Source organism: Heliangelus exortis, chromosome 13 (assembly GCF_036169615.1).
Source record: "Heliangelus exortis chromosome 13, bHelExo1.hap1, whole genome shotgun sequence".
NCBI lineage: Eukaryota > Metazoa > Chordata > Aves > Apodiformes > Trochilidae > Heliangelus > Heliangelus exortis.
In genome coordinates this window covers 11,782,503-11,799,170 of record NC_092434.1, presented here as the reverse complement: position 1 = coordinate 11,799,170, position 16,668 = coordinate 11,782,503, and the positions used below count along the sequence as shown (strand labels likewise).

Sequence of the window (16,668 nt, the reverse complement as noted above, 5' to 3'; positions counted from 1 at the left end):
CCAATAACCCTGTAATTTCAATTGTTCGCTCTTTTTTTTTTTTTATGTGTTCTGTATCTCACTGAAGTCTCATCTTCCCAGCCCAGTGCCATAGGCTAATAATCTGTAACAAAACTCACCCTCAAAAAATGTCAGATATAATGAAAAACACAACTTCACAGATGAGAAAGTTGGCCTTAGCTAAATCCTAAGGGCCCTAGTTCTCAGATTCTGTAGGTTCTTCTCTTTCATCCACTAACCCTGAATTAGAAGGGTATGTGAAATTGAGCTATTCCTTCTTCTTTCTACTGAATTACTCGTTACCCATCAAAGAACAACAGACTTTAAAAGAATGACAATTCTATTGCCTAGGTGACAAAAAAATGTTCCTAGTTTGTGGAACTAAAACCTGCACACCCACCCTAGTGATCTACTAAGTTATATTATATAGAACTATTAGCGTTAGACGCAGATGAACACATTCAGTCTGCCAGCCCAACAGTTGGCTGCCTTGTATGTAATTCTTAACACTTAAGGGAGTATAACATCCTATTGATCAGATCCTGCAACATCTGTGATGGTATAAATTAGCTCCAAGGTGGAAGACTCTAATGCAGCCAAGAAAGAAAGTAGGATTACGATACTCATGGACTGAAAAAGAAAGAGATGAAAGATGGCAAAATTATCAAGAGAAATTCAGAAGATTAGGCTGTCTTCTAATCTGTGTATATGATGTATTTTTTATAGATTTTGTCACAAATTAGAAATAATTTTTAAATCTTAGACTAAACATGTTGTATTAGCAAAAACAGGGCTAAAATAACAGCCTTACATTCCCTTATTAACACTAGTAATAAATAACAATATTGCTATTCGTTTAGTTTACACCATCTCTACTGACAGCCAGTGAATAATTTCCAGGACAGAAACATTTACACTTACTGTATTTGAGATCTGATTATTTGCCCCATTAAACAGAAAATTAGGGTAAAACACTGCAACTAAGCACATTTCAAATACTGATGACTATACTCAACTAAGGTTGACCAGATTCAAAAAAGTGTGCTTCAAGCAGAGTTTGAAATGCCAGTTCTAATTTAAAAAACTGCCTGGTTTTGAAACAGCGCAACTTCTAAGAGCAAAGGAAATACCAGTGAATCTACACAATAAAATCTTTAATGTAAGGATGTTACCAGTTTTCCTTAGTTTTAACCAACAAGTGAAATTCTTCATAACAATGTGACCATACAGATGTATTACCTTGCAAATAGTTCTGTATGAAATGTTCAACCAATATCTCATTGATTTATGCTATACCGTAACACAGTTTGCCAACATTATTGAATAAGTAATATGCTCGCTGCTATGGGTTTGATGGTTTTCAAGGTCATATTTTCTGTTTCTAAATGTTAAACAAATGCTTTATTCTGACTTCAGACCTCACCAAAAAGATCTTCCCAGTTTTCTGCAGAACTATATTCACTGATGATCACTCTGGGGATCACTTTTAGATGGGTTTTTTGCGATTTCTTTTTTTCTACACAGGGCACATAGCCAAGATGAGCTTTTTCTACTCTGAATGAAAAATCCAGACATGTATATTAAGGCATTAAGAGTTTCTTTAAATACAAATATTTTCTCTGTATAATTCTGTTCATGGGAGATTGGGACCTATAAAAAGAAATCAGTTTTTAAAAGAAATAAAAAAGAAATAAACCCCAAGATTCCTCGTGCTTGTCTTTTAAAGGACATAGAGAAGACTATGTATGTGAAACTTGAGGTGAGAGATTCAAAGCTAACTGAAAGGTAGTCCCAATTGACTTAGGTGAAACTAATCAAATTAAATGACTAAAAGGTTTCATTCCTGCTTCATGTTATGTTGTAAAATTTGTGCTATCGTCAAATAAAGAATAATAATATTTGCTACCAATTTTTATTATAAGAAAGTAGATTTGAGAAGGTAATTTTGCATTTGTATAGTGGCTTATTCTGAATTAAACATTTTATAATGAAGAAGTAGATCTTTCATTGCAGCCCACAGATTTTGAGAGGTTATCAGTCAAAAATGATACAATATTTGCTCCTACTCAAGTGTTTGGAATATTTAGATTTGCGATTAAGCATTAAATCGCAACTCTAATGATCTTCTTTCCAGCACAAACATAAAGAAGTTTCATTTCAATCTGTTAAATCAATTTTTTTCTGCCTGCAATCTAGAAAAAAAAGCCCACCCCAAAATGCTAGTTTGCTCTTGGTTTTTTCCCTGTCTTATTTAAACATTGAAAGTGTCAAGTTTGCGCACTAAACATGTCTCTCTTAAGAATCCACTTGTATCTTTCATCGTAATAATGTAGAGTCCTAGAGAGACATTATACATTCATATTTTCAAATATAAGATGTAAAAAAATACAAATATAAATTTAATGCAGCAATCTCTTAATGAGCAAAGCAATTATGATATGGAGAAAATGAAAGAATTAGCCTTCTAAGAAAATTCTAAGTATTGACTGGCGCAGGGCTTCAGAGTCTGGTTGAAATATTTTTTTTTGTGAAGATCCTCTATGAAGAAGTGGAATAAAATGTGAGTTATTGGTGGAAGTCAAGGAAAATATGATTAAAAAGGGAGGGATGAACTCCAAGGTGCATTAAATTTGTAAAATAAAGGACAAAATATGGAAATTCCAACTGGGATTGAAATCTCGCAGGAAATACTTATTACAGGATTTTGGTTCTTCTATGTCTATTTAGAAACCAAATTTGAAAACTCCACAAACAAACAAATAACACCACAATCCCTAACTCTAAAGAGTTATCAATTCAATACTTCAGGGTGTTTGAAAGTCCAGTTTGAAAAATTACTGAAGCTGTCTGGTGCTTGTACGGTACGGTATATCCTAGATTATGGCAGCTGACACATTCATAGCAGAAATTCCCATTTTCCAGTTTCTTGCCATTTTCTTTGAGGTCTCTGCATGGCCCCTGATTAGTGTAATTAGGAAGCTGAATTTAATAAAAGTTCAAGTACAGCCAGGAACACTACAGCAGAGCATAATATGTATAGTTGGAATTTTTCATAAAATAATAAGGAAGAATGTGTAAAAGGAATTATTGTACCTCAGATGGAAAGGAACTACAATCATGGAAAAAATTCAAAAGGTCTTAAAATGTGCAATATGAGCAACTAGGAAATTTGTTAGGGAAGAAGCACAAGTAATTTTGTAATTCTGTCAAGCAAAAATAATCACACAAACGCATGCAGTGTTCTCCCCTTAATAGGACACCAGCTCTCCAAGGCTGTAAACTACCAGATCTGGAGACTCTATTCCTTGCATGTCATCTAATGTACAGATGTAGCAACTGACATTTTTGCTCTCTTGATTTTGCATGATCATTTTTAATTTTTTTTCTTTGGATTTAATATCTGTCCTTGGTAATCATAAACACTTTGAGAACCATTTTCTTTCTTGATCCAGTCCTCCACTGCTGACATTCTCAGCTATGCCCATGAGGGTTACCTTAGTAACTTCCCAAGTAAAACCAAGCTCTTATTTCTCTCCTTTAGCTTCAAAAGTGTTCACAAATTATGTTGACACCAGCTTTATTTGTTCTAATAGCAATTCATTGAAATTTCTGTAGAACCAGGACTCAACTTCATTTTTAATATAAAAAATAAATACATATAATCAGCTGTCTAAATCAGTTTTCTCCCAGATAAGTTCTGCAGCTGCAGACACTCTCCATATTGGCACCAACCAAGTCATCTAATTTCTTGAACAGTAGTTTGAGAATCTCTGGACAGTCTCCTTATATAAACAATAGTAGTTTTGAATTGATAAGATACAGAGATAGCATTTTTATTGCTACAATAATCCTGTAATTATTATAGTAATTAAACAATGATTATGAGGTGCCCGAGCTTTTAACAAGTCAGTGTGGGTTAGTTATTTTATGGTATCTGACTCAGCTACTTCTGATGACCTAACCAGAGAGAATACTCACACTGCTAAAAGAGCAGTTTCAGTCGACTCAAGAGAAAGCAGACACATCCTGAACTTCCTTTTCTATTCCCAGTGTCACTAACCTAGTTTAAAGCCATGTGACATTACTGGGGAAAACCCCAGTCCTACATGAACAAGAATTTTCCCTTGTTTATTACATCTCAATAACACTCACTTTCACAGGCATGTATGTTTAGATGTCATGTATTATCTATGTAAGGAATATAAAAAACATTAAAAATGTGAAAATCTTTTTCACTGTGTACTTGCACAACTTGGGACTACAGCCAGTAAAGCCCTGTGTCCTTTCTGAAGGATAAAGAGCAAAGCCATCCAAAATGCAGAGTGCAGCTAAAGTGAAACATCAGACTTCTTGTCAGTTTTCAATTATCACCCATAAATTAAATCCATTTATAGTAAGCCAAGACTTTTTTTTCAGACAGTAAGAACCAATTAAAAAGCACATAAAGAAATGTTATCAAAGACCAGCAATGGCAAAGGAACAGGGGAGGCAAATTAGAAAAACGTATTATGAGTATTATGAGAAATTTAGGAACCACTTATCTCCCAAGAATTTATTTTGAATAGAATTCTTCATTATTATATTTGATTGTAATTGACACAGTGAGATTTTAATTGACTTTCTCGATATTTAACTTCCCCCTCTCTAGTTATTTGCAATGAATGCGCATATAGGGACTATAAATGGTGAATAAGATTTTCCAGTAAATACTTCTGAATTTTTTACTGTCAACAATCTACAAAAGCCAAGGTGACAAAAGTTACCACTTACTGCTGATCATAACAGGTCTACCTTCCTCATTTCCTAAAATCTGCATCAAAAAAACAATAAAAATGCCACCTATTCAGAGGATCAAGAGAAATTCTGAATGCCAAGCTTTTTTGGTGGAAATAAATAAATAAATCTGCCTCTAAAGGACCAGGATTCTCTTGATTTAATCCTGTCGTGGCAGTACATCTGTTGGTCTTTTCTGAACTCCAGTGTGCTGAAGACCTTACTTACAAAAGCAGGCTGCTTGATTCCTGCCTGTATTGATAAAGGAACAAATTTCTCCCCTCAGGACTTCAATGCTTTGAAGACAGTAAGGTAATTCAGGTCACAATTTTATATTTCAATGATAGCTTGGACATGGTAAAACCACTGCAGCAATAAAGGAAAAAAGGGTTTATCAGCTGAATAGATAAAAAAACCCAACCATTTGGAAGAGGTTATATAAACTTGCAATAAGGACCAGTGAATTTCTATTCACATGGGTTAAAAGGGCAAATTTAATGGACTGGATTATACCTATTATTTTGATTAATTTCACTTTAAAGCTTTATGAAGATTTTAAGAGAAGATTTAAGATGTGGCATAAGCTTAATATATTTGCTATTTAACAACTGTGCAAAACAGTAGATTTATTTCATAGGGCAGAAAGGAGGAAAAGACTAACAGAGTTGGCCTGCAGTCCTGATACATATATACACTAGAAAATTCAGAATTTTTAGTGATCAGAAAAAGAAATGAGAATTATATTTCTTCTCAAGCAAGACAGATTTTTCCCAAGAAATTAGAAATTTCCCTATCACACTGATAACTACAAAGCATTTCACACCTATTAGTGAATACTGTGATTTTAAAAATATCCTTTTTATCCTTCCTAAAAATTCCTTTGACCCCAGTGAGGGTCAAAACAAATAGTAGATGCACTATTTCATCTTTGAAGTGATAGTAAGTGATGTAAGGAAGAAAATTAGATATAAGGAAATTTTGTGAACAAATTGGTAAGATTGACTTATCCTCAAAAATGATAAATGTGTTTTATTTCCAAGTTCCATACTCGTTATGATACTTCGTAAGTTTTCATATGAGATTATTAAGACAAAGTTTCCTTTTGAAAGATGAGCAGCAATGAGTTCACAATCCTTTTCTACTATATTGCTTGAATGCAAGCACTTTCTTTTAACAAAAAAAAAAAAACCAGTATCAAAGTACAAACCCCACTATCTCACAAACCACTGAGCTTATCTTAAGTTCTCTTTCCTACCCCACTGACAGGCAGAAAAAGTTCAGAAATTGTTTCACTTGTTCAGTGATCCATTATGAAAAAAGTGCGAGGACTTTAGGCCAGATTTATTCAGACATCAATTCTTTCTGTTGTATTTGGTTGAGTTTTTCTGTTGTTTTTTTCCCCCAACATACTTTCCACAAATGTCACATGAATTTGAAGTCCCAAGCTTCATACTGCAGAGTTTAGAATACTGAAAACTCCTGTATAGATATAACTAAGAGGAAGGTTTATTTTTTGGAACCACAACCTTTCTTTACACAGTTGCACTAAGATAGTAAAAAGTGTACTTTACAGAAACAACTAAAGTGCAAGCATACATGATAAATTGTATCCCATTTTTTAGCACATGCAGACCATTTGTCAGCTACACTAGCAAATCTAATTAAATGTACTGTTGTGTATTTATGTGAAGACATAAGTTTTGGGGGTATTTATACCGTTCCTCCAAGGAAGTGTAAGAATAATAGCATGTGTTACCCAGATTAGAAAGAGTTTTAATATAAATACCTAGGATAATTTGAATAAATGATGCCTAAGGATTTATTATTCAGTAGCAAGGGAAAGTATTTTTTGGATTGGATTATCAAGAAGTTACCTTGAAAAAGAAATTTCAAACAATTAAACTATCAAGGGAAAGATATAAATTACTGCATGGGGATTTAGAGGCATAGCCATGTACTGCACTGTAAATTAAAGTCATTTATAAAGTACAACCAGAATGAACATATAAAACCAACTGCTTAGTCAGCAAAGATAAGTTAAATTATTTGCCACCACACAACAAGGCTATGGGATAGCTCACTGCATGCCTAACAAAGTTTGCTGTTGTCAAAACATGAAGAAATGCTAATATACCCTGAAGACAGCCACTGGGTTCATTGTCACCGAAATGTTCTCAAGTATTTTTTCTGCAGGGGTAAAAGAGGACACAGCCAAAAGTCTCACTGCCTGGATATACAAAGCTCTCTGAACACTCCCCACTGTTCTCCATCACTATTAAAAAGGTCAAATATATATATATAGTGATGATGGGATGGCAGGTGCTTTAGACAGAACAACCATCTAACAGAGATCTGAGAGATAAAAATAATGAAGTTAGCGAGCAGTTTCAGAGGGGGAAATGTAGCTGATCCTCCTTTCACATTAAGGATATCATGTCAGGTTGTCTGATATGTGCCTGAAAAATCTCTATCCAGTCTGCAGTTGTAGAAAAGTTTGTTTGGAAATCAGGTATAGATTTAATTTATGTGCATATATATGGTTTACTTCTTCCTGTTTTCCCAGGATTACATCTCGCCAGAGAGGAAGAAGATACCAGATCAAGGCTAGCAGAGCAAATCCAGTGAGTGAAACCGTGTTTAGCCAAGACTCCAGATCACCAGACAGGTCCAACCTCAGCTTGTCTGAGCAGTCTTCACAGCCACTTGCCCCACCACCTGAAGCTGGCTCCCAAGCAGATAAACCATCAGGTGGAGGAGATGTGCTCAAAATCTCAACACCCAAGCTGCACAAAAATGTGCCATACAAGGGTTATTATACAAGATCACTACACAAATATTCTCTGATTTTGGAGTGTATCAACAGGCTGGTAGCCGAGAGGTTTAATGAAAGAGATTCTTTCGTGGTCCTCCTATACAAAAGGAAAATTTCACAGTAGATATCTATGGTGAAATGCTTTAAAAAGCTTGAAAAAAAATGCAGGCTTTGTCTTATTTTTGTGGTATCACTGTATGACTATCAATACACATCTTGTAATGTTACTTATTCATTTTAATAAGCTATCACATTTCATATTACTATAAAAGTAAACATACTATACAGTATCACATAAGAGTGCTCATAATGGAAAACATTGCTAAAATCCCTAAGTCTAATTGTTACTTAATTTTTATAGGTTATAGACTTTCATACAAATGATGTGTTCTTACAATACACTGGAAAGAAAAAGTGGAAGAAAAAAAGTCGTTCCCATAAGGTCTAGATTTCCTGTGCCTTGAGAATCACTCAGATTTTCCCCTGCCATTATAGCCTCTTCATGTTTTACAAAGATTCTGAAAAGATGGAGAACTATTGAAAATATAAACTCTATTATAAAGGGATTTTTTTTTCCTGAAAACCTTATACAATATAATCAACACTTCGGAAGCCTGGAACACATACTTTTCCTATAATGGCATTTCTCAGCATTGAAAGGGCAAGACAAGTACAAAATAGCAAGGGATACAATGGTTACCATTGTTAAGATGTGCAGTCTTCTTGTATTGAATGGAAAATACTTAAATATTTGCATAGAAGTGGACAGAGCAGGAACAAATCAGCCACTTCATTTTAACTTGCTCCAATAACCAGCTTTCCCTTTCACAAGTGTAGTATTATTTTCCTCCCCAGTTCTGAAGAGTATTTTGAATTAAATCAGAATTGTTCCACTTACGGGTGCGACTGCATTAAAAAACACATTTTCAGAAGAGAATATAACCTGTCAGTTTTATGACCAACTAAGACAACTGAATTATTTTGTTTGACAAGTTGTTTGAATGAAGACCTCATAAAGAAGATACTCTCTATATGACTGTGAAAGACAGTAAAAATTTATTCTATGGTTTTTCACTTGTGCTGACATGCAGGTAAAAACCTGGAAATAATTTTACCTCCACGCAGGTTATAAGTGCTCAGGAATTCCAGCCATTTATTTAGATGTTTAAGTATGAATTTAGTTGCCTCGTTTCAGACACAAGAAGGTTACTTAAAATAATTCAAAGGAAAGATATTCCTTTTAAATGCTTTAAAACAATTCTATAAGCGAATTAAATGTGAATGTTCTTGAAACAATTTATCTAAAAAATATATTTTTAATAAAACAATTATAGTCCTATGAGATACAAGTTTACATCACTTGGTCTAAGCATAAGGCCTTCAAATTGCTACAAAAAGGCAAAATAGCTCAAACAATTGCCAATTAGCCATTTTATATATATCTATCATAGAAACCATATTATTTTCTCTAAATACTAAATTTCCCTTACCTTAGACAAAAATATTTATGTCACACATCTTTTTAGAATATCTTCCTTCCCTGTACACCTGGAAGTGGTTTTGCAATGCCCTGCCTCTGCAGCCTACCTTCATTTGTGTAAAAGGGTGGCTCCACAAGTAAAAGGAGGAGAAGATAGTTCTTAAACCTCTGATGGCCATTTCTATGTATTCCTTGGTATTTGAATTGCATGTCCTTTCTGACAAAAAGGCTATTGCCTGCTGTGAAATAGATCAATGGGCAATATTGTACAGTGATTGCTATTTGTTTAAGAGAAATCTCCCTGCCTGACCCATTTCCTGTAATGCATAAAAAATAAATGACAGAAGTCATATTTTTGTTCTTGTTTCAGTTTCATTCATCTTATTTGATCAGCACTGAACAAAACTGACATCTCATCAAACCCAAAAGTGTATTTCTACACAAGGTTCATCAAAGGGTGGCATTTAAAACACAGACATTGCAGGAACAAATGTATCGCCAGCTCTGCCCATTGATGTAAACCTGACCTTTATCCTGTAAATTTACTGACACTGTGCTGCTTTCTATCATATTTCATTACTATTTGGGAAGCCTGGAAGGTCCTCCCTGTAAAGCCATTTTTATCTGCAGACTTCTGCATGTATAGTAGATTCATCTAAAGACTGTGAAAACATGTCTTAATCTTACATGAAACAAGATGATTTATTACAGTTTTTGAAATGGCTTCACACTGGTCTTTCAGTGGCACTGGGTCTTAGGTACTTCATGCAAGGAGCATCACCAAGTACCATTTTCCTACAGTCTCTTTCACTGCCCCTCAGAACTAAATGCATTCATAGTCCTGTTCCAGGAAAGAAGAATGTAATACACAGTCTTATAATTAGAACTTAAAAGAGGTTAAAAATTGTCACATAAATTCCATATACAAAGGGTGATCTAGGCTCCAATACTACGTTACTAAATCAATAGTGAATTTGCTTTGTTGTTATGCTTCCACATTGTTCCTACAATCACCTAGGAGACACGTAAGCCCTTTAATAAACAGTGTATTCTAAACCATAAACATTTTAGCTAAAGATAACAGCTCTGTGACTAAATCTTTTGTTCACTGTGGGGAAATTTTGATGAGAACAAAGAAATTAACAGAAATTTTTCTGATCATGATGAAAAAAAAACATTTTTCCAACTAATTGGCTAAATAATGCTTTGCGTTATGCCAGTGTGTTCTTTTCCTAAATCCCCTGGAAGATTTCCAGCAACTTGGAACACTGAAGCACCATGCTGGTGAGCCCTATGTGAATCACATCTGTGTCACTGTTTTCAGCCTTCAAGGTCTGAGCATATTGAAACAGTCAATGCTTGGCATTAAAGCAAATAGGCTATTTTCCTTAAAGAAAGAAAAATCTATTACTCTTGTGTTGGGTTCTCAAATCCTAATATTTACCCTTCTCCAAATAATGCATAATTGAGTACTAACATAAACCAACTCCAGATTTCCCTCAAAGCCATTGTTTCCTTTCTTAAAATAGAAGTGGAAAGCAAATGAAAAACATCCTTTCATTCCTGCATTAATTGAGGATGAAAGATTAGAGTTCAGTCCTTGAAGTCAAGAGAACGACTAGAAAGGGTAGCAGGAAAGGGGGAGGGGGACATCCAATTGTCTGTGAAGTGTCTGAATCTACACAGACATCTGTTTCTGAGGTAGCTGCCTGAGATCCCTTTTAAGTCAATGGAAAGAAATAGGCATTTATAGAGGATCATTTCTCTGACATATCTTAAACGTCTTCCTTTGGGACACAGTAAACAGATGCATCCCAAATCTAGGTACTTCATGAGCTTCAGGTAAAGCCCACGGTCATGTACACCATTTTATTGAGGCTCTGAATCTGCATTTTTCCTCTTGACTGCATTTCAGATATTTAAAACAGCCTTTTCAAGCGGCAATTAAGAAAAAAAAAAAAGAAAAAAAAGAAAAAAACCCCAATCAACCAACCAGCCCCCCCCACATGCACACAAAAAAAAAAAACAAAAAAAAAAACCACCAAAAACTAGACCACAAAGTCAAAAGTAGGAAAATACAGATTTATGAGACAAAAAAAGTCAATTACTCATTCACCAACTTCCTCTAAAAATATAAGCATAAATTTCAGTCTATACAATTAAGAATTCCTGGTTTTGCCAGTGCTTTTAATTTTGCAGATATTTTAGGAAACAGGAGGAAAAAATTCACCTTCAGAACTAAGATAAATTAATTACATCTAACTCATTTTATGGAAAGAAAACACATATGGCAGTTTCAGTAGCTCTTGTGGAATCCCATCTACCTCGAGCAAAATAGAAGTGTCTTTAGTGTTAAGCAAAAGCAGTATTTGTTAGAGACAGTTACTTTTGAAATGCTCTTGGATTTTCTATGGTTCTTTCATAAGGTACTCAGCAACAAGTGGTTGAATCACAAGCTGCTTTTGAACAATTACAAAAAATGGAGATTGTACTTAGGCTCAGGTAAAGACCATCTGAAATGATATTTACTCTTACAAACTTCCTTCGCTTCTGCATGGTACTTTAGCTCCAGTTTATAGTCATCACCATGGAAATCATTATCAATCACTATTAATTTTATCAAGACAATAACCACTCAGCAGTGAAAAGAGATTTTTTACAGACAGCCTTAAATAGACACTGATTTTTACTGCCAGGATACCAATGCCTTCTGCATCAGCCATATATACACATTACTGAGGATAAAGTTGGTTATGACAATTATAATATTATTACAGACTCTAATCAATCAGCCTTATCCCAACTATTTAAGACTATTGCATTTGGCTCTGCTGTACTGCTTTTCTGAACATACCACATTCCAGGTATACTCTGCAATCAGTCTAGTAATGATTCCTTGCTTTGGGATCAAGAGTCAAATATTCGCAGGTGCTATTTTGTATCCTGGCTCAATTAGCAGGGAAGGCTTGTGAGAAGCAATTTTAACATGGTCCTGATAAATTGCTTGCCTAAGTGCACTTTTTGTACTGGCTGCAGATGTTTACCTGGCTCATAGATTCATGAAATCTGACAGAGATGACTTTGAGGTCTCCATGCATATCCCTGATGTATGCAAATACAATTAATATACTAAGTATAAGCCATGCTGAGGCTGTAAGTACTAAATTGCTTTATGTTTCCAGATATGATGCCAGTAATATTTATGTGACTACCTCATCTTACATATTTTTTCTAAATATTTTACACTGCTATCATCTTGCCTGTAAAAGGGGCAAAAGTTCTGTGGTTTCCTTACCTGTTTCTTGGGATTGCAAAAGTTATGTTCATATAATCAGAGAGCAGTAATAATATAAAAAAGGAAATTGGTTCTTTCTTACTGAAGGATGGCAATCTTGACTCATTTCAGGAGTCAAGTCCCATGAAAGCAGTGACCAATTATTTTGAGACAGAACTAAAATAAAATAGTAATAAAAAAAAAAAAAAAAAATAAAAAAAAATTAAAAAAAAGCACAGCAGGCATCTGCAGGAGATCTCTTCAAGTTCACTGTTTGCATCTGTTAAAATCTACAGAACAGTTTTATGTCATAGCCTCTCAGTCTTCTATTTCCTTTTTTTCTCTTTCTGTTTTATTATTCACCAGCATTTCACCACGACCACTTGCTTCTTCAAGACACTGTTTCTGCCAGGGCCAACTCTAATTAAATATCCTCATGATGTATTATTGGGTGTAGGGCTTTGTAATTCCTACCAGCAGTATCTGGAAGCTGCCTGATCCCCTTTTTAGCCAGACTGCCTTTAACAGCCTGTACTTTCCTGTATTCTCTTTCTATAGATGTGTGTATTTCAAGAGTAGCCCCCCTAGCAAGCTTCAGCCTCTTCTCCTGCTACTTTGTCAGTGCTACTCCAGTAACAGAGTTGTAACTTCTCTCTAGTTCCTCAAATCCCCTATGCCAGATGTAGACAGGTAAATGATAGCCATGTCACTACACTGGAAACACAACTGCTAGGAACTAAGAGGTGGAAAGTGCTTCCCTAGGCCCTGGCACCACTTGTCCCTTGGTAATTTGCACAAATCAGTTTTACCAAGTTCAGAGCAGCAAAGCCTGTTTATGAGCTGGTATCAGCCAGCACCAGAACCAAACCCACTGGAGCTGATTAATGCGGTTTCAGTTTTTAATGGTGGGTATGATATATTCAGTTTCAATAACTATACAGGTACAGAATATATTCCAAAAAAAGCATTGCTAGTGATTAAGCAGACATTCAGAAACAGAAACGAACCAGCTAATCACAGACAGGATGTTATTTGTTTAGCTTATTTTATATTAGCTTATGTTATTTGTTTTAGTCTTATTCAAATAACTTTATTACTAGTCTGTACTTTGAACAATGTGATGACATTCTATTTCATGGCATACAGAAGAATGGAATAGAAAATTTTAGGATTAATACACAAGTATAAAAATTGGAACTGAAGGGACTATAACATGAATAAAATATGTTTAGCAGAGTTTAAATACATAAAAGCAGTGTTCAGCTTTTGTGCTAGTTACAAAATTAACATTGTTTCAGAAAGCTATTTGAATTATATTTATCTGAATGCTTCATTTTTGAAATCTTGGATAAATATTTGCCCATAGCTCTGATATATTTCCTTTATGAAACTAGTTTTATAGGTAACCAACATTGTTTGCTGTCCTGTTCACTGTTTAGCTTCACAGTTCCTGAGGTATAGGTGTCCACCATGGAACATAAGCAGATAAGAGCACTAAAAAGTGTCAAAGACAAAAGCAACTTTCTTACCACAAGAATGTTGGCAACCTGATATGGTTTTGTTCCCTTACCTTGACAAAAGCAAGCTTTCTTTTGTGGAAAATCTGCAGTTCCAAGAAAAACAGCAACACTGATAAGTAGAAAGTAAAACAAGGAGGAAAAAAAAAAATCAAAAAAAAAAAAATCACTGAAGCGGGAAGCAATTACACCCTCAAGAAAGCAGTCTAAGTGTGCTGTAAATAATTACACAACTTCCTGTAGAAAATTAGCATCCCAGTATCTCCTACTTGGAAATGAGGTGGATCTGGTCCCCGGGGGACACTGGATCAAGCAGAAATAAGTAAGCAGTCAAGAGGGTATTCACACTCCCAAGCTAGACAGATTTTACATTTTGGTTGATTTAAGTTCCCAGTCAGACCCAATTTTTGTAACCCAAGTTAATTGAAAAGATTAAATCAATTGAAAAATCATTTTTAACTCAAAACTAAGGGGAAAAAAGTATTGAATATTTTAATTTCTTCTATATTGCAAAAACCTCACTGTACAGTATACCCCCTGCATCTTGTACTACCGAATGAGGTTTTTCTCTCATTAACTATTTCTAAGCTGAGGAATCAATGTTATGTATCCCTAGGTGACTAAAGGACATAAATACCAAGAACAGAAGAAACTATTTAATGTGGCCCCAGGGATAAGAATAACAGGATGAAATAGAGCAAAAGCTGAACTTGGAAAGGAAATGCTAGCAGTTAGATCTATCTGACCACAGAATAATCTTCTAAGGGAGACTGCTGAAACCCTGCCATCTAAGGAATTAAAAATGGATTAAACACTTGGAAATTGCTGAAAAGAACTATGCAGTATTAACACAGTGATGGACAAGACAATGATGTAAATTAGTCTTGTTTGTTTAGAACTTTTTTAATACTATGAAGTCTAGTTTTTATTTGATGTGTAATTATGGCTTCTTCTATATTTACATGTTGCTGCATGGTTTTCCTACTGCTTCCATCCTAACAAGGTTTCACTTCATTGGAAGACACCAGAGTCCGGTAGTTTTCAGGAGGAAGAGTTAAAAGTTATGTTTTTACAGACTCAAGTTTAGTCCATTTTGAAATCCCTTCAAGTGCTACTGAGCAAGAAGAGTTGTTTATGTGTAACATTTATTTATTTCACTAAATATCCCATTTGCCTTGCTTTAGCTAATTGATACTGTCCTGCTAGTCTGCATGGATTTAAATTGAAGGAGGCTGTCACAGGAAAAGTAATCTGCAATTGAAACTTACAGCAAAGATAAGATACATTTCTAGAGAGGAAACAAGGAAGAGGCTGCTCATCTGAACATACTTGGTTTTGTATGGTCTCCACGTCTTGCCCCAGAGGCTCATCTGTAACCATTATTAGTGTTGTGTTAAAATGCTGAAAAGAAACAAAAACATCACTGCTACCAGCACTGTTTGTAATCAGCTAGTAAGATCTCAACAAATAAAAAAAGCTTGTCACTATTTTGTCACAAGTGCATCTTACACTATGATCATAACCAATATTATTTGTAAACTATTTCATAGCTAGAAAGAAAATTAGTATCAGTATTAAATACTCCAATACCAATAACAAAATCATCCGCAATTTAAATAAAAGAATATGTAGCGTGAAGCGTGCAAATGATGTGCTTTTGAGCCAAAATTTCTTTTCTTCCTCAGCCAAATAGAAAAGGTCTTCCACATTTTAGACAGATCTTCTGGGTTTCTCACTTAGAGATACATATCCTTGTTTATATTTACATATTTTTGTATGCCCAACCTATATTTTACCATTCTGTAAGTTCAATTTACAGTGACCCCTTCTAAAAATACACATAAAATGTGCAAACATATGCAAGAGAAAAAAACCCACCTGCCTAAAAAGCAAATTTCTACTCGACTAGAAGTCTTAAATGCAGGTGCATTATACCATAAACCTAAATTGTTGGTACTAAACCACACCGCCACATGTGCAAAGTGCATATTTTTTGTGTGGAAATGGCTGTGCACAAATTTAGGCACAATTGTAATATCCCTGTCTTTCTTAATTGTCCCATAAAGGCCCTTATGCACAAATATTTCCAGAAGAGGCAACAGTTTCACAGCTAAAGGGAGAAGCATAAATACATCAGGCTGCTGGTTAGATTTAACAATAAACTGAAGTTGTATTTTATCTTTAGTTTGAAAGATACACATCCTCTAGATGAACACATTTGTTGAAATTAAATGGTAAAATACAGCAAGCTAGAATTATTGTTCATGCTTTTGCATCTGAACTGATCAATTCTCACCTAAGCAAGTGCAAAACAAAGAATAAAACAACCAAATGGCTTTTCATAATGGTCAATGACAAAAATAGCAAAATATATTAGGAAATATTTACTTTTTCATTTTGAAAGGGTGAAATATTACAGACTGAATGTAAAAGGTAGAATGAAGATACATAGGAAGAACATACAGAATACAGAAAGATTCAGTGACTTATTTACTCAGTCATACAGTAGGTCAGCATCAGGCAAAATAACAGGAAGGTATCTCTATCCAGCCATGTGCAGACACTTCAACATTATTTCTCACTATTAAAAACCAGTTTTATTTCCAAATTTTCCAATCCAAAAGTTATGGAGCTAAGCCATGCTTATACATCACATCTTTCTGGGCTGCATTAGGTGTGGTTCACTCCCTTCTAACATTGCAAGGTTGCTTCTGGCCTGGAGACTCCCAACAGAGCCCCACCCCTGCTATGAGATAGCATAGAGCTCTGCATTTAAGCATACAAATATTCATTAAAAACTGGTATTCATCAG

The 16,668-nt window shown here is 34.8% G+C and overlaps 2 long non-coding RNA genes across 2 annotated transcripts in view; one reads left to right on the top strand and one right to left on the bottom strand.

The window, feature by feature from the left end:
- Positions 1-7,805, top strand: part of LOC139802080 (uncharacterized) — an 85,259-nt gene extending 77,454 nt beyond the window's left edge. Inside the window, exon 3 of the long non-coding RNA XR_011728481.1 lies at positions 7,337-7,805. This is a non-coding gene — a long non-coding RNA (uncharacterized lncRNA). The remainder of the gene's footprint in view (positions 1-7,336) is intronic.
- LOC139802081 (uncharacterized) overlaps positions 1-14,016 on the bottom strand; it is a 44,064-nt gene extending 30,048 nt beyond the window's left edge. Inside the window, exon 1 of the long non-coding RNA XR_011728482.1 lies at positions 13,910-14,016. This is a non-coding gene — a long non-coding RNA (uncharacterized lncRNA). The remainder of the gene's footprint in view (positions 1-13,909) is intronic.
- Between the last annotated feature and the right edge of the window lie 2,652 nt (positions 14,017-16,668).